Source organism: Pan troglodytes, chromosome 11 (assembly GCF_028858775.2).
Source record: "Pan troglodytes isolate AG18354 chromosome 11, NHGRI_mPanTro3-v2.0_pri, whole genome shotgun sequence".
In the NCBI taxonomy this organism is placed as follows: Eukaryota; Metazoa; Chordata; class Mammalia; order Primates; family Hominidae; genus Pan; species Pan troglodytes.
Genome location: NC_072409.2, coordinates 101,194,213 through 101,216,195, shown reverse-complemented (window position 1 = coordinate 101,216,195; position 21,983 = coordinate 101,194,213). Strand labels below are relative to the sequence as shown.

The window sequence follows — 21,983 nt, the reverse complement described above, 5'->3', positions numbered from 1 at the left end:
GGCCACTAAACTAATAAAAGTTTCATTTATTTATCTTTTAATTTAAAAATCAAAAGACAGATTGGTATCATTAAAATGAAGAAAGTCAGACAGGATAAAGCATGCTATTTAATTTGCTAAGAATCATTTTAATAAAGGAATCTCAAATACAAATGGTAAGCTATCTACACAGTTAAAAAGAGAAACATTCAAGACAATGTTAATTTTTTAGTCTTGCCAATTATCAAGTGCTAAAAGAAATGACAAGTGCTCTCTCAACATGTTCAATATTATTAATTTTATGTACCTTTCTTTCTTTAATTTTTCAGTTCTATTCAGGACTAAAAACAGAACATGAATTTCACTAAGTATATATGAGAGTAGCTTAAATTTATTAACATTAGAAGCAGAAAAGTACATGAGCCAGCAAAACTGACTGGCAAAATTATCAAATATTAATTTTTGAACTCTATTTTTATTCTCCTCTACTAGAGAACAAATTTTTCTTCATCACTGGAAGAGATCTCTCACAGCAACAAAAAATTACATACTGAAAAGTATAGTTTAAAATATGTCCATTTTTCCTGGATGTAAACATACATAGATGACACTCTCTAAAAGAGCAAGCGTCCCTAAGGAAAAGTGAGCACAGGATAGAAAAATAAAACAACAAACAAATAAGATGTTGAATATATTTTTTTAAATACCTGATTGGTAAAACTTAGCTCCACATAATCCTCTCAATTGGGTCGTAGAACACAAAACAGTGATCTTCCAAGTGCTCCAAATCAGATGACAAACCACAAATGCATAACTGGAAGAGGTGCAAGATCTCTCCACTCAATTAATATCTACCAGGCGTGGCTTATGGCTGAAGAGAAACTATTACACATCCTGAGCAACAACCAAACTGAACACAATGCTGTTACTCGGTCTTAAGGACAGCATTCATAAAATACTTTCATTAGCTGGAGATTCTGACATACTAATTTGTATATTAAATGGTGAGCTCTTAACTCAAAACTCTGATTAAGTAACTAGTGGATATACTGGTACTTCAACATTTTTTAAGATTGCTATCTGGTAACTATAGTTGACTACAGTGACTAAATGATGTAAATTACTACAGCACAAACTTTAAAAACAATTATAATTTAACTCTAATAAACCAGACTGAGTAAATATTTATAATGTTCAACTTACTCCAAAGGAATACCACTATTTTTTGCCTTTTCAGGCAACTGTATTTCACCATATAGTCTCCTCAAGAAGAATATTCAAGTCACCATGAAAATGACAGAAAACTATAACATCAAGATGTAGATTTTAGAAAAGCATAAAGATTAGCCAAAATAATTACCAAGAAATCTATCCGAACACGTATGTCTATGCTTACAGTTTTACGTGATTCTTCACCTCAGCCTAAGTGGTCCTGTTACCACTGTTCGACGATATTCCATCCATGCCTCCTGTCTGAAATGTGCCTACCATTCTGCTTACTCAACTAAATTCAACTCAGACTTCAAGGCCAATTTGAATCTCACTCTCCATTTGGAATTTTTCCTGGCACTTCAGTTCACAATGATTTATCTTTTTCTTCTAAATTTCATTAAAAGGAAAACTATTAGAATAGCAAGTGGTTTTATATTCTTGGAATAAGGAAGGCCTTCACAATGAAGACCCATCAACCATGTCTGACCACATAAAAATTAACACATCTGAAGCCCAAAACACATGAAAAGCAAAGTTAAAAGACAAAGCATTCCTGGAAAAAATACTGCAACACATGACCGACAAGAGGCATACAACATAAATATATAAAAAAGCAATTCACAAAGGGAAAAAAATCCAATGGCTAATCATTACTGATTAGGAATTAACAAGGTACATTTTTCATCTATTGCATTGAAAAACTTTTAGAAAGATGATATCCAACGTTAAGAGGGCACAGAAAAAAAAGGACACTCTCATACATTACTGGTGGGCATGTAAGCTGATACAATCACCCTGGGAGGGCAATTTGGCAGTATGTATCAAAAGGTAAAACTCTTTTACACAGCAGTTTTATTTTTAGTATTACCTAAAAAGTACTCCTGAGACTGTATATATACAGACAAGGATGTACAAGGATACAGCACTTTCTGTAATCACAAAAATATGGCACAATCTAAATGTCCATGTAGAGAAAAGGTAATGATCAAATAAATTCTAATACACCCATAGTGTAGACTATTTCCAAGCTATTGCAATTTTTTTTAAGGCAGAAAAGAAGGCAGATTTAGATCTGCATATAACTACCCACAACATACTGCTGAGTGAATAAAGCAAGTGATATAGGCAAAATCCATTAGGAGTGGAGAGGGAACAGACCGTAACCGGTTTTTCTGGAAAGAGACGGATAGAGACAGACCAGGAAGAGGCATGAGGGAACTCTCTGTGGTGCTAACAAGCATGTTTCTATTGATAATGGAGTCTGAGTTACAAAGATGAATTTATCAAAACTCAGCATATGTACACTTAAGATTGTTGCATGTCATGGTACGTAAATTTACCTTTAAGAAACTGTAAACCAATACTGAGATCTAGTTAGCAATATGTATACTGAATTGTGTAGAGAGGAAGCATACTGACATCTGCAATTTACTTTGAAATGAATCCCCCATATTAATAACATAGTGGACAGAAAGACAGATGAGTATGTGCTGAAATTTGTTAAAATGTTAGGTAAGAATCTAAGTCATAGGTATTCAGACGTTAAACAAAATTCTTCCAACGCTTCTGTTTGAAATTTTTCAAAATTAAGTGTTGGGGAAGCAACTTATAGAACAGTTTATATAACATTTTTGTTAGAAAAAATATGCAGGTATGTGCATAAATAATTTCTGCGCAAGTGCAGGAAGAAAAGACTGCAAGAAAACAGACCAGCCAAACTGTTCTCAATGGGCTGAAAGAGAAAGGAGTAGTGAAAAGGAAGGCTTTCAAATATTTATGTGTTCTTCTAAGTTTATCAACAACCATGTACTTCTAAATTCTTTTCAATTAACTTAAAAATAAAGATAACCTAAGAGACACTAAACTTACAAACTAACTGTTTAATTTAGGCCTCTTTGTCACTATATATTATCCTTATAGTAAATGCTTTTAAAATTAATATTTTTTAAAATGAAGTACAGAAGGATTCGCTGTAAAGCCATATAAGACTTACGATTCAGAAAGATGTTTCTGAAACTCATATTATTTACAGATTATTTTTCTCTATAGAAAAAGTCTTATTTAAGAAAACAGGTTTGGTTAAAATTTAGTATAAAAACTTTTAAATAAACATAAAGTAACTACATTTGCTAACTGACAAGTGCATCTAAGCATAAGACTCCAAGGATACTATGGCCCATAAATCCAAAATATATCACCATGTAAAATCAAAAGCAAACTTACCACTTGCAAATTCACTGAGATGTGCTGTAATTTTTCTGGCATCTGCATTTAGAGATTTTCTTTTGATTCATTTTTTTAAATTATATCCCACCAAATGGATCTCTCTTCAATAACAGTTCTCCATGAGAACCTATTCATGGTTTAACAAACAATGATTTCTCACAAAGAAAAAAACGATAAGCAACTAAATATTCTAACTGTGGAAATGCCAATTACAAACGTCTTAAATTTAGAAATAACAAAAAAGAAATTCAACTCCATTTGATTCTGTGCTTTCATATCCCACCCATCCCCTCAGAATTTGCATTTGATTACAATTATATCTGAGAGTCTTTTAAAACCACCCACTTCCCATAAAATCAAATAAGCATTATACTTCCCATAAAATCAAATAAGCATTATGTGTCCAGTATTTGGACTTCATCACACACTTCCTTGACCACAAATCACAAAATAACAATAGATAGTGGTAGAAGAATCTAACCACAGTTCATAAACAGCTTAAAATGGAAGTTTTAATTTAAAATGCTTTAAGAAAGTTAATCCTCCTGTAATGAAACCATTAAGAGAGTCAAACGTAAGTCAGTTTCTACAATTCAAGCTTAAAAAAACATACTGTAAAGTACTGTATATAACATATACTAATTCACTATTTTATTAATTCAATCAACACTTAACTACTATACACTATATATACTATGCTTTAACACAGGGTATAGATGAAAAAGAGAGGCTCTATCTTCAATGGAGGCAGACTAGCAAACAGACAAGACCAGTAAGACAAGTTAAGACAGAGAGCAAGGGGACAAAACTGTTATCTCATATGGTAAGGATACTGGTTCATAGGTTGTGTTACAAAATGTATTTCTTATGGTAAATAGCCATCAGGAAAAGATTCCTGAAGACAACAAACCCTGTGAAGTAGCTAGATGAAGAAGGCAGACTCTTCAGACCAAGACAACAGAATAAGCAAAGGCATAAAAGCAGGCAGAGGAAATCTGAGTAAACTGAAATAACAAGAATCACTGCATATAGAATGGGGTAAGATGTTCATCCTTTTGACCACAACCAACTCTAATAAATTTTATAACATTACTAGTACGCACAGATATATATGAATAACTAAAAAAGTTTAAGGAAGTGATATTTACCCTTACTACGTATGACACGTGATGATATTGCTATTCTATTTTACTCTTTTTTATTTTTTCAGACTCGGTCTCACTATGTTGCCCAGACTGGAGTGCAGTGGCTATTCCCAGGTGCGATCCTAGCACACTGGGCTCAAGCAATCCTCCTGCCTCAGCCTCCTGAGTCACTGGCACTACAGCTGGGTACCACTGCAACCTATTTATTTTACTTTAATAAAAATGTATAATGCTGGTCATAGCCTACTAAACCAATTTCATGACCCACAGGTAGATCCTCAGATTGAAAATCACTGTTAAACCATGCCAGTGAGTTTGGATTTCACCTGGAACACAGTGGAAAACCACTGAGGGATTTTAGGCAGTAAAATGCCATGATCAAATTTGCATTTTAGGAAGAAAAGACACAATCTGAGGGCTGAATTTTGGTGGACTGACATTGACTACATGCAACTAGGTAGGTTGACTTTTAACCCCGTGAGAAATGATGAGGGCACATGGAGTAAGCACCCCAAAAATGGTAACTTATAAGGGGAATGGGGTGTGTGTGTGTGTGTGTGTGTGTGTGTGTGTGTAAGTGGGTGGGGTAGTGACACTTAAGACAGGAGGCATACTAAAAATGGGCAGATCGAAGCCCATCAGACTAACAGCAGATCTCTTGGCAGATACTCTACAAGCCAGAAGAGAACGGGGGCCAATATTCAACATTCCTAAAGAAAAGGATTTTCAACCCAGAATTTCATATCCAGCCAAACTAAGCTTCATAAGTGAAGGAGAAATAAAATCCTTTACAGACAAGCAAATGCTGAGAGATTTGGTCACCACCAGACCTGCCCTACAAGAGCTCCTGAAGGAAGCATTAAACATGGAAAGGAACAACCGGTACCAGCCACTGCAAAAATATGCCAGACTGTAAAGACCATAGATGCTAGGAAGAAACTGCATCAACTAACAAGCAAAATAACCAGCTAACATCATAATGACAGGATCAAATTCACACATAACAATATTAACCTTAAATGTAAATGGGCTAAATGCCCCAATTAAAAGACACAGACTGGCAAATTGGATAAAGAGTCAAGACCCATCAGTGTGCTGTATTCAGGAATCCCATCTCACGTGCACAGACACACATAGGCTAAAAATAAAGGGATGGAGGAAGATCTACCAAGAAAATGGAAAACAAAAAAAGGCAGGGGTTGCAATCCTAGTCTCTGATGAAACATCAAAACAGACAAAGAAGGCCATTACATAATGGTAAAGGGATCAACTCAACAAGAAGAGCTAACTATCCTAAATATAAATGCACCCAATACAGGAGCACCCAGATTCATAAAGCAAGTCCTTAGAGACCTACAAAGAGACTTAAGACTCCCACACAATAATAATGGGAGACTTTAGCACTCTACTGTCAACATTAGATCAACGAGACAGAAAGTTAACAAGGATATCCAGGAATTAAACTCAGCTCTGCACCAAGAGGACCTAATAGACATCTACAGAACTCTCCACCTCAAATCAACAGAATATACACTGTTCTCAGCACCGCATCGCATTTACTCCAAAACTGACCACATAGTTACAAGTAAAGCACTTCTCAGCAAATGTAAAAGAACAGAAATTACAACAAACTATCTCTCAGACCACAGTGCAATCAAATTAGAATTCAGGATTAAGAAACTCACTCAAAACCGAACAACTACATGGAAACTGAACAACCTGCTCCTGAATGACTAGTAGGTACATAATGAAATGAAGGCAGAAATAAAGATGTTATTTGAAACCAATGAGAACAAAGACACAACATACCAGAATCTCTGGGACACATTCAAAGCCGTGTGTAGAGCAAAATTTATAGCACTAAATGCCCAAAAGAGAAAGCAGGGAACATCTAAAATTGACACTCTAACACCACAATTAAAATAACTAGAGAAGCAAGAGCAAACACATTCAAAAGCTAGCAGAAGGCAAGAAATAACTAAGATCAAAGCAGAACTGAAGGAGATAGAGACACAAAAACCCTTCAAAAAAAATCAATGAATCCAGGAGCTGTTTTTTTTTTTTTTTGAAAAGATCAACAAAATTGATAGACCACTAGCAAGACTAATAAAGAAGAAAAGAGAGAAGAATCAAACAGATGCAACAAAAAATGATAAAGAGGATATCACCACCAATCCCACAGAAATACAAACTACCATCAGAGAATACTATAAACACCTCTATGCAAATAAACTAGAAAATCTAGAAGAAATGGATAAATTCCTGGACACATACACCCTCGCAAGACTAAACCAGGAAGAAGTGGAATCTCTGAACAGACCAATAACAGGCTCTGAAATTGAGGCAATAATTAATAGCTTACCAACCAAAAAAAAGTCCAGGACCAGATGGATTCACAGCCGAATTCTACCAGAGGTACAAGGAGGAGCTGGTACCATTCTTTCTGAAGCTATTCCAATCAATAGAAAAAGAGGGAATCCTCTTTAACTCCTTTTATGAGGCCAGCATCATCCTGATACCAAAGCCTGGCAGAGACGCAACAAAAAAAGAGAATTTTAGACCAATATCCCTGATGTACATCGATGCAAACATCCTCAGTAAAATACTGGCAAACCAAATCCAGCAGCACATCAAAAAGCTTACACACCATGATCAAGTGGGCTTCATCCCTGGGATGCAAGGCTGGTTCAACATACGAAAATCAATAAACGTAATCCAGCATATAAACAGAACCAAAGACAAAAACCACACCGTTATCTCAATAGATGCAGAAAAGGCCTTTGACAAAATTCAACAGCCCTTCATGCTATAAACTCTCAATAAATTAGGTATTGAAGGGACGTACCTCAAAATAATCAGAGCTATTTATGACAAACCCACAGCCAATATCATACTGAATGGGCAAAAACTGGAAGCATTCCCTTTGAAAACTGGCACAAGACAGGGATGCCCTCTCTCACCACTCCTATTCAACATAGTGTTGGAAGTTCTGGCCAGGGCAATTAGGCAGGAGAAGGAAATAAAGGGTATTCAATTAGGAAAAGAGGAAGTCAAATTGTCCCTCTTTGCAGATGACATGATTGTATATTTAGAAAACCCCATTGTCTCAGCCCAAAATCTCCTTAAGCTGATAAGCAACTTCAGCAAAGTCTCAGGATACAAAATCAATGTGCAGAAATCACAAGCATTCTTATATACCAATAACAGACAAACAGCCAAATCATGAGTGAACTCCCATTCACAATTGCTTCAAAGAGAATACCTAGGAATCCAACTTACAAGGGATGTGAAGGACCTCTTCAAGGAGAACTACAAACCACTGCTCAACGAAATAAAAGAGGAAACAAACAAATGGAAGAACATTCCATGCTCATGGGTAGGAAGGATCAATATCATGAAAATGGCCATACTGCCCAAGGTAATTTGCAGATTCAATGCCATCCCCATCAAGCTACCAATGACTTTCTTCACAGAATTGGAAAAAACTACTTTAAAGCTCATATGGAACCAAAAAAGAACCCGCATTGCCAAGTCAATCCTAAGCAAAAAAAAAAAACAAAGCTGGAGGCATCACGCTACCTGACTTCAAACTATACTACAAGGCTACAGTAACCAAAACAGCATGGTACTGGTACCAAAACAGAGATATAGACCAATGGAACAGAACAGAGCCCCCAGAAATAATAGCACACATCTACAACCACCTGATCTTTGACAAACCTGACAAAAACAAGCAATGGGGAAAGGATTCCCTATTTAATAAATGGTGTTGGGAAAACTAGCTAGCCATATGTAGAAAGCTGAAACTGGATCCCTTCCTTAAGCCTTATACAAAAATTAATTCAAGATGGATTAAAGACTTACATGTTAGACCTAAAACCATAAAAACCCTAGAAGAAAACCTAGGCAATACCATTCAGGACATAGGCATGGGCAAGGACTTCATGTCTAAAACACCAAAAGCAATGGCAACAAGAGCCAAAATTGACAAACGGGATCTAATTAAACTAAAGAGCTTCTGCACAGCAAAAGAAACTACCATCAGAGTGAACAGGCAACCTACAGAATGGGAGAAAATTTTTGCAATCTACTCATCTGGCAAAGGGCTAATATCCAGAATCTACAAAGAACTCAAACAAATTTACAAGAAAAAAACAAACAACCCCATCAAAAACTGGGCAAAGGATATGAACAGACACTTCTCAAAAGAAGACATTTATGCAGCCAAAAGACACATGAAAAAATGCTCATCATCAATGGCCATCAGAGAAATGCAAATCAAAACCACAATGAGATACCATCTCACACCAGTTAGAATGGCGATCACTAAAAAGTCAGGAAACAACAGGTGCTGGAGAGGATATGAAGAAACAGGAACACTTTTACACTGCTGGTGGGACTGTAAACTAGTTCAACCATTGTGGAAGACAGTGTGGCGATTCCTCAAGGATCTAGAACTAGAAATACCATTTGACCCAGCCATCCCATTACTGGGTATATACCCAAAGGATTACAAATCATGCTGCTATAAAGACACATGCACACGTATGTGTATTGCGGCACTATTCACAATAGCAAAGACTTGGAACCAACCCAAATGTTCATCAATGATAGACTGGATTAAGAAAATGTGGCACATTATACACCATGGAATACTATGCAGCCATAAAAAAGGATGAGTTCATGTCCTTTGTAGGGACACGGATGAAGCCTGAAACCATCATTCTCAGCAAACTATTACAAGGACAGAAAACCAAACACCACATGTTCTCACTCATAGGTGGGAACTGAACAGTGAGAACATTTGGACACAGGAAGGGGAACATCACACACCGGGGCCTGTCATGGGGTGGGGGAGGGGGGAGGAATAGCATTATGAGAACTACCTAATGTAAATGACGAGTTAATGGGTGCAGCATATCAACATGGCACATGTATACCTATGTAACAAACCTGCATGTTGTGCACATGTACCCTAGAACTTAAAGTATAATTTAAAAAAAAGAAAATAAATAAAAAAAGAAAGAAGAAATTAAAAAAAAGAGAAGGGGCATATCTGGGAGAATTTAAATAAATAAAACTGATAGGACTTAGTGATCAATTGGGAGCAAAGGGCAGACTAGGATGGCTCCCAAGTTTCACACTTAGGGTCTAGGTGAAGGGTGGAACCATTCTCCAAGACAGGGAACACAGGCCAAGTTACAAGTGTGTTAAGTGTGCTGGTTACCACAGCAACAGCAGACTATTAAATACTGAGAATGTAAAAAATACATCAAAATTATTACATTTCTTTTCCCTTTATACATTTGTGGGGGGCACGGAACCTGTATATCCTCCCAGGGTCAACTTTTCTATGGTCCATAGTTATTAGACCGTCAAATGAACTTTGTTTCTACTCTTAACTTTTTAAGCTAATTTAAAGTGGGCTCCTTGGTTGCACCTTTGCTTTTTAGAGACTAAACACAGAATTACAAAGTTAACGTCTGGGTATAGTGGCTCATGCCTGTAATCCCAGCACTTTGGGAGGCCGAGGTGGGAGGATCACTTGAGGTCAGGAGTTCAAGACGAGCCTGGCAAACATGGGAAAACCCTGTCTCCACTAAAAATACAAAAATAAGCTGGGCGTGGTGGTGTGTGCCTGTAATCACAACTACTTAGGGGGTTAAGGCACGAGAATCGTTTCAACCCAAGAGGCAGAGGTTGCAGTGAGCAGAGATTGCACTACAGCACTCCAGCCTGGGCGACAGGGCGAGACTTCATCTCAAAAAAACAAAAAAAAAAAAACAACGTTAAAGAGCTGCTACCCCAATGACAAATAAATGAATTATTTCAGAAAAAAATTCCAACAGAATTAAATGTGGTACAACCAAACATTTTTGAAAGATGGCCAAAAACAATAATGCTACTAAGTCTATGACTTGAGAGTGGCTTCCTAATGTTTCAGCAAAACAGTAGTTTCTGTCAGTAACGTTAGTAGGTTATAGCACAGGCCAATCACCCATGAGTCAAATCCCAGTCACTTGCTGGCTTAAAATCAAGAAAAATCCTACTTTACATTTATAGTTATCAGAGCTACACTGCAGACACAGCCTCTGAAATGAGATTCGTATTTCAGTACTAGATAAACACCACCACCTCTGAGAAATGAAATCTCATCTATGTGGTAATAAAAGTAATGCTGGGCCGGGCATGGTGGCTCATGCCTGTAATCCCAGCACTTTAGGAGGCCAAGGTGGGCAGATCATCTGAGGTCAGGAGTTTGAGGCTGGCCTGGCCAACATGTTAAAACCCCGTCTCTACCAAAAATACAACAATTAGCCAGGCATAGTGGCGCCCGCCTGTAATCCCAGCTACTCGGGAGGCTGAGGCACGAGAATCGCTTGAAGCTGGAACCCAGGAGGCAGAAGCCGCAGTGAGCAGAGATCATCGTGCCACTGCATTCCAGCCTGGGTGCCAGAGTAAGGCCCTGTCTCAAAACAAAACAAAACAAAAGTAACGTTGGGCCTAAACATTCAAAAAATTGGAACAACAAAACAATTTCAAAGTTTCAAAACTATAAAATGTCATTAAATATTTTTAATATAGCTACGCCTGAAAGAATACAATCTAACAATTTACAAGCTAAGTTTTCAAACATACCAAATTTTTTTTTCCACAGTGCCAAGAGAAAATGCTTATTAGATGAATATATGAAATTTTAAACTTATTAATTACAGCCAAATGAATTTAGAAAGCAGAGTTACAGCTGTAAACGTATTTATAAAACTTTTTGACTTCTGATATCATTCTACTCTGAAAACTAGTCAAGTGTGGCAGTTAAATAATTCTCCATAAAAATCAAGCTCTCATTGCCAATTAGGAATTCAATTTTTTAAATATCACATAGATATTCAGTTGATTATCAACAGATTAAAAAATTAATCTTCTACAGATGTTAAAAGAGAAATTATGACATAGTCTCTTATTCACTTTCCAAGCTTTAGTTTCTTTTCAAGCTTCAGTTTGACCATCTGTAAAATGGAGATAAAAATGTCAACTTACACAGTTGCTGTCACGCTTAAATGAGAAATTGACTGGCAAAGCAGTGCCTCCAAAATGCTAACTTTACAGGGGAGCGAAGGAGAGAGCAGAGGAAGGGAAAGTGAAAGATAAGTTTTACTTCTAGTTTTACAAACTCCAGAATGAAACAACGTTTCTAGGTCCCCATCATTAAAAGTAATGAAACAGTTTAACAATACCCCAGGGCCTGCTCTTGCCTGTGATCATACCATGTTGGGAGGTGAGTGGGGGTAGGATTGCTTGAGCTAAGGAGATCCACAGCAGCCTGGGCAACACAGCCAGACCTAGCCACTAGTTAAAAAACAAACAAATGAGGGCCAGGCACAGTGGCTCATGCCTGTAATCCCAGCACTTTGGGAGGCAAAGGCGGGTGGATCACCTGAGGTCAGGAGTTCGAGACCAAACTGGCCAACATCGTGAAACCCCATCTCTACTAAAAAAAAAAAAATTAGCCAGGCATGATGGTGGGCACCTGTAATCCAAGCTACTCGGGAGGCTGAGACAGGAGAAGTGCTTGAACCCGGGAGGCGGAGGTTGCAGTGAGCCGAGATCACCCCACTGCACTCCAGCCTGGGTGACAGAGCGAGACTCTGTCTCAAAAACAACAACAAAAAACGAACAAACAGAAAACCAGCCGGGTGTGGTGGCACATGCCTGTAGTCCCAGCTTACTGGGAGGCTGAAGTGGGAGGATCGCTTAAGCCAGGGAGATGGAGACCAAGGCTGCAGTGAGCTGTGACTGCACTGCACTCCAGCCTGGTCAACAGAGTGAGATCCTGTCTCAAACAAAAAACAAAACAAACACAAGAACAACAAAAAATGCCCCGTTATCTACTTTTTTAAAGTCTGTGAACTAGTCAAAAAAACTTCAAATATTACAGCCCTTCAGCTAGTATCATACTAGCTGAAGTTGTATTTCTACACGTTGGCTAGGGGGATCTTTAAGAAGAAAACCAAAAATAGAGATCTAAAATAGAATGAATGAACTGAAGCCCCTAAACTAAATCACATTCAAGTAAAAGCAGGACTGGTGAGCAAAGGAATAAAGTGTGAAAGAAAATCAGTACTTGATCTCAGAAGCTAATAAAGAATGTATAATGCAAGCAGGGATTCTGAATCAATTGCTGAGTTTTCCAGGAAGACTTTGTAAAAACGTGGGTGGACAAAGTGTCAAAGCATAAAATACTTGCACTATCAATGGTTTCAAGAATCCACTCTGTAGACTAAGTCTTTAAATTACATTCTGGGCAAAATTGAGCATAAGCTGTTGCTCTTCTCATAAATTTGTTTTTGTGTGCACCAGTCTCATGAGTGAAAAATAAATGTAAATGACTGTATTAGTAGTACTACACTGCAGTATTAATACTGCTAACACTATCCTAGTAGTATTACTACTAGCAGTATTAGTACTGCTAATACAGGCATTTACCTTTATTTTTCCCTGCTTGCATTAACTTGCTTTAACTTTAGAGAAAGTAGATAACTGGGGCACTGTTTTTTGGGTATGTTTGTCTGAGACAGGGTCTCACTATGTTGTCCAAGCTGGAGTGCTGCAATCACAGCTCACTGCAGCCTCAGTCTCCATTCTCCCTGGCTCAAGCTCACTTCATTAGAATCTTCTAACAAAAAGTAAAAATAGCTTGGGAGGTGTGGGGTGATACGAATTAAAGACCACCGAATATTGTTTCAGTCAGTACAAAAGGTCTCTGTGGGAATTTTCATTAGGGAGATAGGAGTGGGAAAAGGGACTGAAAAGGCAAGATTAAATGTAGGATAGGGACAGGGATTAAAAAAGGTAACTTTTGTTCCAAAATCAGCACAAGGAAAAAACCTTCAGATACAGTAAAAGCCAGAAATGAAGAGGCCCAGGCTTTTCCTGGGTATGAATCAAGTATGTTCTTCCAAGAAGGAAGGGAAGCCTGCTACTTACCTTCTAGTACCCACCACACCAAGAGAGATTGGTGGGGGGTTGGGGGTAGAAGACTAAATTAGATTTCCTTCACACCAGGCTTTACCAAAGCAGGCATGATTTAAGAACACTAACACCATAAGAGAAATCTCTCCTCACCTGCTTGCTGAAGCTGAAAATCCTGCAGCAAGTAAAAAAGTTCTTCATTCTGTAATTACAGATAAAAAGCTTAAAATCAGAAGCCTGGCTGACCTCACACTTGAGCATTTTATGTTAGATTTAAAATAAAATTCACCAGTGAATGATAAAATACCAATTTTACCCAACCTGCCCTTTTGTAGAAGGGGCAACACATCGGTTAAGAGAGTCTCTGAAATGGGGAAGAAGGTTAATCTACCCTGAGAGAAATAGCACAGAGGAAAAAGCAGCTTGAAAGGCAGAAGGCAAACTTCAAAAATGTCACAATTTTGCCTAGGTTAGGTCTAAAGAGCAAAACAAACACATAAAGTACCATCATACTAAGGTATTTTTGTTCAGGGACCTATCAATGAGCACAGTGATGATTCTCATGTCTATGAAAATGTGATTTTTAAACTAGTCTGACTTGACTTATCAAAAATTCTTAACAAATCACTTTGAAATAAAAACTGTTTTACAATTTCACCTGTATTTTTACCTTTAATAAGAGTTATTTAAGCACTGATTATTCTACTAGATGCTAAATTGCCTATTATATTTAATGCATGTGAAAAGTTGAATCTGAGCCCTAATGTTTTACTAAAACAACACAAAAGGTTACATTCCTTAATATAAAACTGAATTTAGGGAACAAACTCTCGGCAATAAAAACAGCCTTTCCTCTGCCTTCCCTCTTTTGCCTGGTAGTATTGATACTGCCACTGTGTCACCTCCTATGCTAAAAAAGTTTTCACTGAGTCACATTCAATTACAATTCCAGAAAAACAGCTCCATGGAGACATTACTCAACTTCTCAAGCAGTTTCTTTACTAAACCACTATATAATAAGACTAGCAGGAGGACAAACAATAAAGTGCTCCTTTATTGACCTTCTCACTCCTCTCCTCTCAACCCAAAGAGGTTTTCGGGAAAATGGCTTATGGATGGCAGCAGTTTGCACTTGTTACTATTCACTATAACAGGTCCCTGGATTGTAACTGCAGAGACCATTTGAGTTACGGTCTTTTTCAAGCTATATGTGGGTCACATTTTATAAAACCATTATTTTATTCATGCATTTTTCCACAGGTTCTGAATCGGTCATTACGAATTAAAGAAATGAGGCAGTAGGCAAATAAGAAGTACACGTTATGATTGATTGATTCTTGTCTCAGAACTTCCTGTTACTGATTATATGTCTGCATTTTTAAATGCTTAGATTTCTCTTATTAAACAAAGTACCTCGTAGGCAAAAGTGACACGGTCCTCATCATTTTCTTTAAATGACGCTCTATTTCATCTATTTCATTTATTCCAACTACAGCTTCTCAAGTATGTTAACAGAAATCTCAATAGTGTGAAAGGATCTAATAGAATTGTTTCCATCGAAAATGATGAATTCTGGAAGAGTACTACACCAAAACAATTATGGAATTATACATTTTAACTTATATTTTCATATTTTACTAATACTTCGTATATGTTTTTAATGTACCTTCAAACCACGTTAAAGGGTCTTATTTAAAAACATTTTCCAAGTAAGCATGGAAAAGCTAAAATAAGCCTTAAATAATTTAGTCTAACTCTCTGATGGTATAGAGGAAATAACATGGGTCATTGCCCTACCTGTAACCCCACAGCTGGATAGTGACAGAAATGGGACTAGAATCTAGTTTTTCTTTCCACGACACCAAATCTCATTTGGCTCTTTCTTTCCAATGGATTTCTCCCCTCAATTCTTCAAATATCTTTTTGCTTTTAAGAGATAGCACAACTAAGGAAAAATAGAGCATCTCTCCGAATTTTACCTTTAAAATAAGTAAAATCTAAAGAGTTGGAAGAATTTAATATTACACCAAAAGCCTTTTAATCCAGGAATGGCGCATACTAAGCAGTCATCAAATGGTGACTGTTATTAATATTATTCTTACCACAAGGAAAGCAGTGAATTTTTAAAAGTGCATATATTAGCATAGTAGGCTGAGGACCTATTTAACACAGCTTTTTAAACTGCACTTAATTATCCTTAGTCGCCTTTGGACTGTAACTTTACAATATAATTTATGACCCGGCCACAATGACCTTGATTTTTTTTTCTCTTGTACTTTTAGAGACTGCTATATTGCAATATTTTAAAGTAATAACTGGTCATGTCCTCTCAGCCCTGGTGATACAGACATCCACCCTGACTCTCAAGGGATCTTAAAATGTGACCCACATATAGCTTGAAAAAGACCGTAACTTAAATGGACTCTGCAGTTACAATCCAGCGACCTGTTACAGTGAACAGTAACAAGTGCAAACTGCTGCCATCCATAAGCCATTTTCCCGAAAACCTCTTTGGATCAAGAGGAGAGGAGTGAGGAGGTCAATAAAGGAGCAAACTGTTTGTCCTCTCTGCAGCTTCACACCAGAAGTCTGGAATGAATGAAAAGCTCTGGAATAGCACAGAGAAACCCGGGATCCCAGTGCAGGTCTCCAGACGGGGGTGCGGAGAGAGAAACTGTAGTTTACAAGCGAGAAACTCAGGATACAGATTTAAAATAAATAAATAAATAACTAGCCAACATCGTCTCGACTAGAGCAGGAACCCCCCACCCCCAGTTGAGGGAGGAGCACTTAGCAAGTGGCTGTAGCTCTAGCAGAAGACGCTCTGAAAAAGGCCAGGCCTGGGGCGGGGAGGCACCGAGAAACCCCCGGGTTCCAAACAGAGCAGGTGCAGGGGGCGTGCAGGGACAGGTGAGGGCGTCCCGGCGCGGAGAAGCGGCGGGCGGGCCCGGCAGAGCGGAGCGGGGGCCGAGGATGGGGGTGGGGGTGGGGGCGGGGATGGGGGTGGGGGTGGGGGCGGCCGCTTCGCCCCCGCGCCTGCACACTCACCGTCCCCGCTGGCTCGCCTCTCGCTGCCGCCGCTCTCCCAACCGCCAGCAGCTCTTTCCCCTCCTCCTGCCGCGCCACCTCCGCCTCCTCCGGCGCCGCCGCCCAGGCCGGGCCGCTCTCCCCTTCCGCTTCCGGGAGCCTGAGGGCCTGGACCGGCCGAGTGGGTGTCCGCATGCCCGCGCGCCCGCGTGGGGAGGGACGACTGCCGCCGTCGCCGTCTCGCTTAGCTCCCGGGAGCCGCGATGGGAGCCGCTGAGGGCCGAAACTCCTGCAATCGCGCCGCGGCCTCAGAGCCGCGGACCCAGGCAGACCGCACTGTCCTGAGCGCTTGCACCTGGCGCGCCTGGGCGCCTCTGCCCGTCCCCAGCCCTACTTGAGCCGTCCTTCTCGTTGTCCCCATATCCTCACTGCTCACCTCTCCCGAGAGACAGGATGGGGGCCTTAGCTTAAAAGATTGCATGTATCCTTTCTTCGGGGGATGTGGCCAGCAGGCCTCTCTCCCCGCAGGTGTTCTGGATGTCCCATGGTACCTTGCTTCAAAGCGCGGTCTGCAGCATCAGCATCCTCTGGGAACTCACAATCTTAGAAATGCACAATTTCAGGCCTGCTGAATCAGGACATGCACTTCAGCAAGATCACCAGGTGACTCCTGGGGTGCACCGTAAAGATGGAAAAGCATTGCACTGTAGTGCATGGTCTCGTCCACTTCAGACCCTCTATTAGGTTGCCTCAGACATCCCAGGATATTTCCTGTTCCTGTCCTCAACCTAAATCCACACCCAAACAATCTTTTCTTATATTTTGGGAGACCTCCAAAAGTTGCCTGCTTTCCCATCCCTGCAAAAGCCGACAACTTTTGGACTCAGCGATGCAAGTAATCCACCTCTCAGTCTAACTTGGTATCTTCACCAAACACCAGAGATCTACTCCGGCTGAAAGTATTTGGGGAAGGTTAAACCGTTTGCAGTAATGTGGAGCTAGCTCTTTGTGCCCACGTGCCACAGGAGGAGATAGTGTGTTGATGGAAGAAATATTACCTGTTGTATAAAATCTGTACTCCTTATAAGATGTGCTTAAAAGTCCTCCACAGACACATCCCTACCTACCTCTCCAGTCTTAGCTCCAACTAATTTGGTTCATTTCCCCATTCTAGAATGCCCTGCTCTCTGATGATCTTAACCCTATCCAGATTTGAGAGTGGAAATCTTGCCAAACCGGAGTTCTCTCACCACTGCGCTTATATAGTACACATTGTTGCTTGTTTGGGGCCTCATGTTACCTTGTATTGCTAAGGATTTTTAAACATGTTGTCTGCTGGTTTCTGAACTAATTACAAACACCTTGTGACCTTAAAAACTCTTGGTCAGTGGTTATGAAAGTGGGATACCTAGACCAGCAGCATCAGTATCACCTGGCAACTTGTGAGAAATCCATATTCTTTTGCCCCACCCCAGATCTACTGTAGTAGAAACTGTTTAGGTGTAGCCCAGCAATCCGTGATGTAACAAGCCTTTTAGGTGATCCTAATACACACTCAAGTTTTAGAATTACTGACCTAGATTACTAGATATTCCCAAAAGAACCCAGTGGTAGGAATTGATTTACCCATAAACAGGTTTTATTGCCTTTCAGGTTAACAAATAAACTCCCCCATATATGCATAGCGAGGTTGAAAGACTAGTCACAATTGCTTTTGATAGAATTACCTTTATTTTTCATAAATCATTTGATGTAGTAGGATTTTTGTAACTTTCTCTGTTTGGAAAGAAGGAGATATTACATATAAACAATCACTTTGAAGGAAGAGGAAATGTGGAATCCTCCCACCAGAATCCAGCTACCTGGTTGCATATTCAGTGTGAATCCCTTCTACCCAAATCCAGCTACCTGATTGCATATTAAATGTGGACTCCTCCCTACCCAAATCCAGCTACCAGAATTGCATATTAAATGTAAAATCCCCCCCAACCCAAATCCAGCTACCCAATTGCATATTAAAAGTAGAATCCCCTCCACCTGAATCCAGCTACCTGAATTGCATATTATTTTGCTTTCTCTTCAGATACCCCTGTGAGAGGGAATAATTTGTGACAAGTGATCTCAAAACTGCCAAAATAAGAATTAGTTGACAGGTCCATGATTGCACATGACAATTGGAAGTGCATGGATTTTTCAGTCCCTTTTTAAAATAAGTTAACCTGTCTTTTATCAGCCAAATCAATTCCACAGAGAATTTTTAAGCAAGGGAATAGGAGAGAAGAGGCAGGAGAAACATCCTCAAAAACATGAACCTTTTTAGCATGGGCATTTCATGAGTATAATCAAAGGCCTGCCTATCCCTTACACTGAAGGTCAAGTCATCTGGTTCTATCATTCATGCTAAGCATTGGTTATATTGTATTGCAACCCATACATTCAGGCACCTGGGTAACAATAAGGGGGTGAGGGAGATGTGGCATCAGGTAATCTTTTGAAGAGATTTTCTATTTACTGGGTGTATTATGGAAAGACGATATAGATCGTACCATATTTTTTCCCTCCAGAATTCTAATCTACTCCATGGGGCCTGGGACAAACTGAAATGTGATTATTAATCAAACTAATATTTATCTGGAAGTAGAAAAAGTAGACAAGGACAAGTAGCACTGCTGCCACTGCCAACCGAGCTTCTAACAAAGGCACAGTCAGGGCATTTATGAGGGTAAACACAGCCAACTCCTGTGCTTCTGTGCCGTGACTAGGGAGGATCTGGATTTTAGTGCAATTTCCAAAAGTCAGTGCAGTCCAGAGTTTAATCAGTACTGGCTAATAGCCCTTGGCAGCTTTGGATGGATGGCATTCTCCACCTGCCCAGCTGGGTACCATGCCTTAAGCACCCATATTTGATGCACATTCATGATTTCTTGGTTGCCTATAGTTGTCTCTCCCATCTGTTTGAGTGGCAGAGTGCCTGTGCCATAACAATCTAATATTCTAAAAGTTCTTCTTAACCTCTTTTCTCTTTTGGGTTACACATCTCTTTGAGTATCTGATGAAAGTTGTGGACCCCAGAAAAGTACACATATACACAAATACACACACACACACACACACATATATATACACACACACATACAGGAACATATATATTTATATATATGAAATTTATATATATGAAGTTTCACAAGTTGCCCCACCTTCCTATGCCTCCAAAGGATCACAGCGAAGCCAGGAACTTCAGGCTAAGAAATATCCCTAGAATGTAGAGAGTAGGTAAAATAAACATTTTTCCCCAAATATCAAGGAAAACTGCAAAACAAACAAACAAAAACGACTGTGTGCTTAGGAGAAAAAAAAATAGCAATGCTAAACAGAGTTACAAGGAAAGTTTTATGGAAGTGCTAATGAAGAAACTAGTAATTTCCATGGGATAGTTCAAGGGTGGCTTCTTGGAGAATGGTTCCTGTATCAGGCAAGTGAGAATAGGATTTTGATTGGGGGAAAGGAGGGAAAGAAATTTCAGGAGAGAGGAAAGTGTAAGCAAAAACATAGAGAAATGAAAGTGCAAGAATCCCTCTGGTGTGGCTCAAAGGTAGGATACATGGAAAGAGAGAGGGCTGGAAAGGTGGAACAGATTCCAAGCATGGTGAGCCTCAGAAACAATGCTATTCCCAATGAAGAGTCCTTAGGCTTCTGGCAAAAGGTGATGACCTGCTCCAAGCTGGAAAAGACTATTAGTGAGGGCAGTGGTATTATCAAAAGGCAGAGTAGTGGGGCATCTGGAAGGGTTCTAAATATTCTACATTGGAACCTGTTAGGCCACATTGCTTTACCTCAACTTTGGATTGTTTGATGGTGGCTCTAGAAGTTTCTATTCAATTAAATCATGATGAACCTGAGATTCTTACACTTGGTTAAGTGCTAGTAGGAAAACGCATCCTAGTGAATGTTCTGATGAGTTGAGTCTAGGATGCTGAAAGAGTTAAAATCTCTTTTGGATTAAAAGAGTGAGAATCAATTTGGACTGAAAAGAGAAAAGAAGCCCTGCCACTAATCAGACAGGGAGGACAGACACAGATAAAGCCAGCTGCAAAATTAGCAGGAAACACTTTCTGCCAAGGTCATGCAGCAGTTATAAAGTGCCATAATGATCCCCTCTTTAGGTGATTGCTGACTTCTCACCAATGATGCCCCTGACTGCTGGCTATTTTCATTTATTACTAGAGATACCCAATTGCTCAGCCATCATCTCCTCATGACAGCATCCAATCCTGGCTAAATCTCTCTTTTCCTAATCCCACCTCAAAACAACCAATCCAAAATGCATACCTGCTTCCCTTAGATGCTCCTCAAAATTCTTCAATGGAAGTTCAATTTACAAAAGATGCCTCCTTCCTCCCTCTTGCCTAGGAGTGACATCTCTCTATGCAAGGCAATAAATATGAGTTTGTCAGGCTACAGGTGTAATCCTCTAGGTTTTAACAACTCATTTGATGATGAAAGTTTTCCACTCCCCAGGACTCAAAGTCAAGAAAGAGTCTCCCTTTCCATGTCAATAGCACAATAAAGTAGCTTCCATTTCAAGTAATAAGGCTCATAAGTTCACACAGGGACTCTTCCAATATGGGAGGAAGCAAGGCTTTGACTAGGTCATCCTCATCCCTCATCTTTTGAAGAAATGTGGATTGATGTAGAAAGCAGAGGAAACAGGTGCTTTCTAAAAAAAAATTGTGAGTAGAGTCTATTCACAACAGCTTAATTTAAGTAAATAGAATTAACAGAGTCCCAAGATAATAGGGAAGTAAAATGGGTATAGAAAAATGATTTTAAAAGTCCTTCCCTATCAAAACGTAAATAACATATTAAAAGTAGGACAATTTTGATGGTGCCAACCTCTTTGCATGAAGGACGGAGATTGAGATTTTTGTTGAGAGAGTTCATTATAAAGAAAATAGCAAAAAGGAAACAAATGTCCTAGCAATAGACAAATAAAGTGGGCGTCTATGGCTGAACTAGGGAAGCAAGTTCAAGGTTGCAATATGGCTTCAGGGAATCTCTGCCAGCAGGAACAATTGAGAATGTAAGAGTGGATTTGGTCACCAAGAAATGGGATGTAGTAGGAGAAGAGAGCGAAGGGCAGAAACAACCACAGTACCTTTAAGGATCAGATAGAGAAAGAAATGATTCAAGAATCTCCTATGTTTCAATTACTTCCAAGTCAATATATCCAGCCCTGCACTCTATTGGGCTCCAGAGCCGTAAATTCTAGAAGCCCCACTACACACTTGTTATGATGGCTCAAATGGGTGCGAAGTCTGTAGGACCAGTCATGAAAAATAAGAGAGTACTGCTGTTCTCACACATGTCAGGTTAAGGTTCTGTGTCTCCCTTCCTCTAAGAGACTACTTCTTGTTTGTTTGC

The 21,983-nt window shown here is 39.3% G+C and overlaps 1 protein-coding gene across 28 annotated transcripts in view; it reads right to left on the bottom strand.

The window, feature by feature from the left end:
• The window catches only part of ZDHHC21 (zinc finger DHHC-type palmitoyltransferase 21), a 132,166-nt gene extending 115,174 nt beyond the window's left edge, over nucleotides 1-16,992 (bottom strand). For 7 of the 28 annotated variants that reach the window (XR_010148756.1, XR_010148754.1, XR_010148755.1 and 4 more), the window contains exons 1-3: nucleotides 16,584-16,822; nucleotides 13,689-13,737; nucleotides 3,415-3,544 (exon numbers count right to left, since the gene is read on the bottom strand). The gene's annotated coding sequence lies outside the window, so the exon portion shown is untranslated. Of the gene's footprint in view, nucleotides 1-686; nucleotides 862-3,414; nucleotides 3,545-6,924; nucleotides 7,088-13,688; nucleotides 13,738-16,583 lie in introns of all 28 variants that reach the window. The other 21 variants (XR_001720669.4, XR_001720670.4, XM_016960614.4 and 18 more) reach the window with 8 other exon arrangements.
• Nucleotides 16,993-21,983: the final 4,991 nt, after the last annotated feature.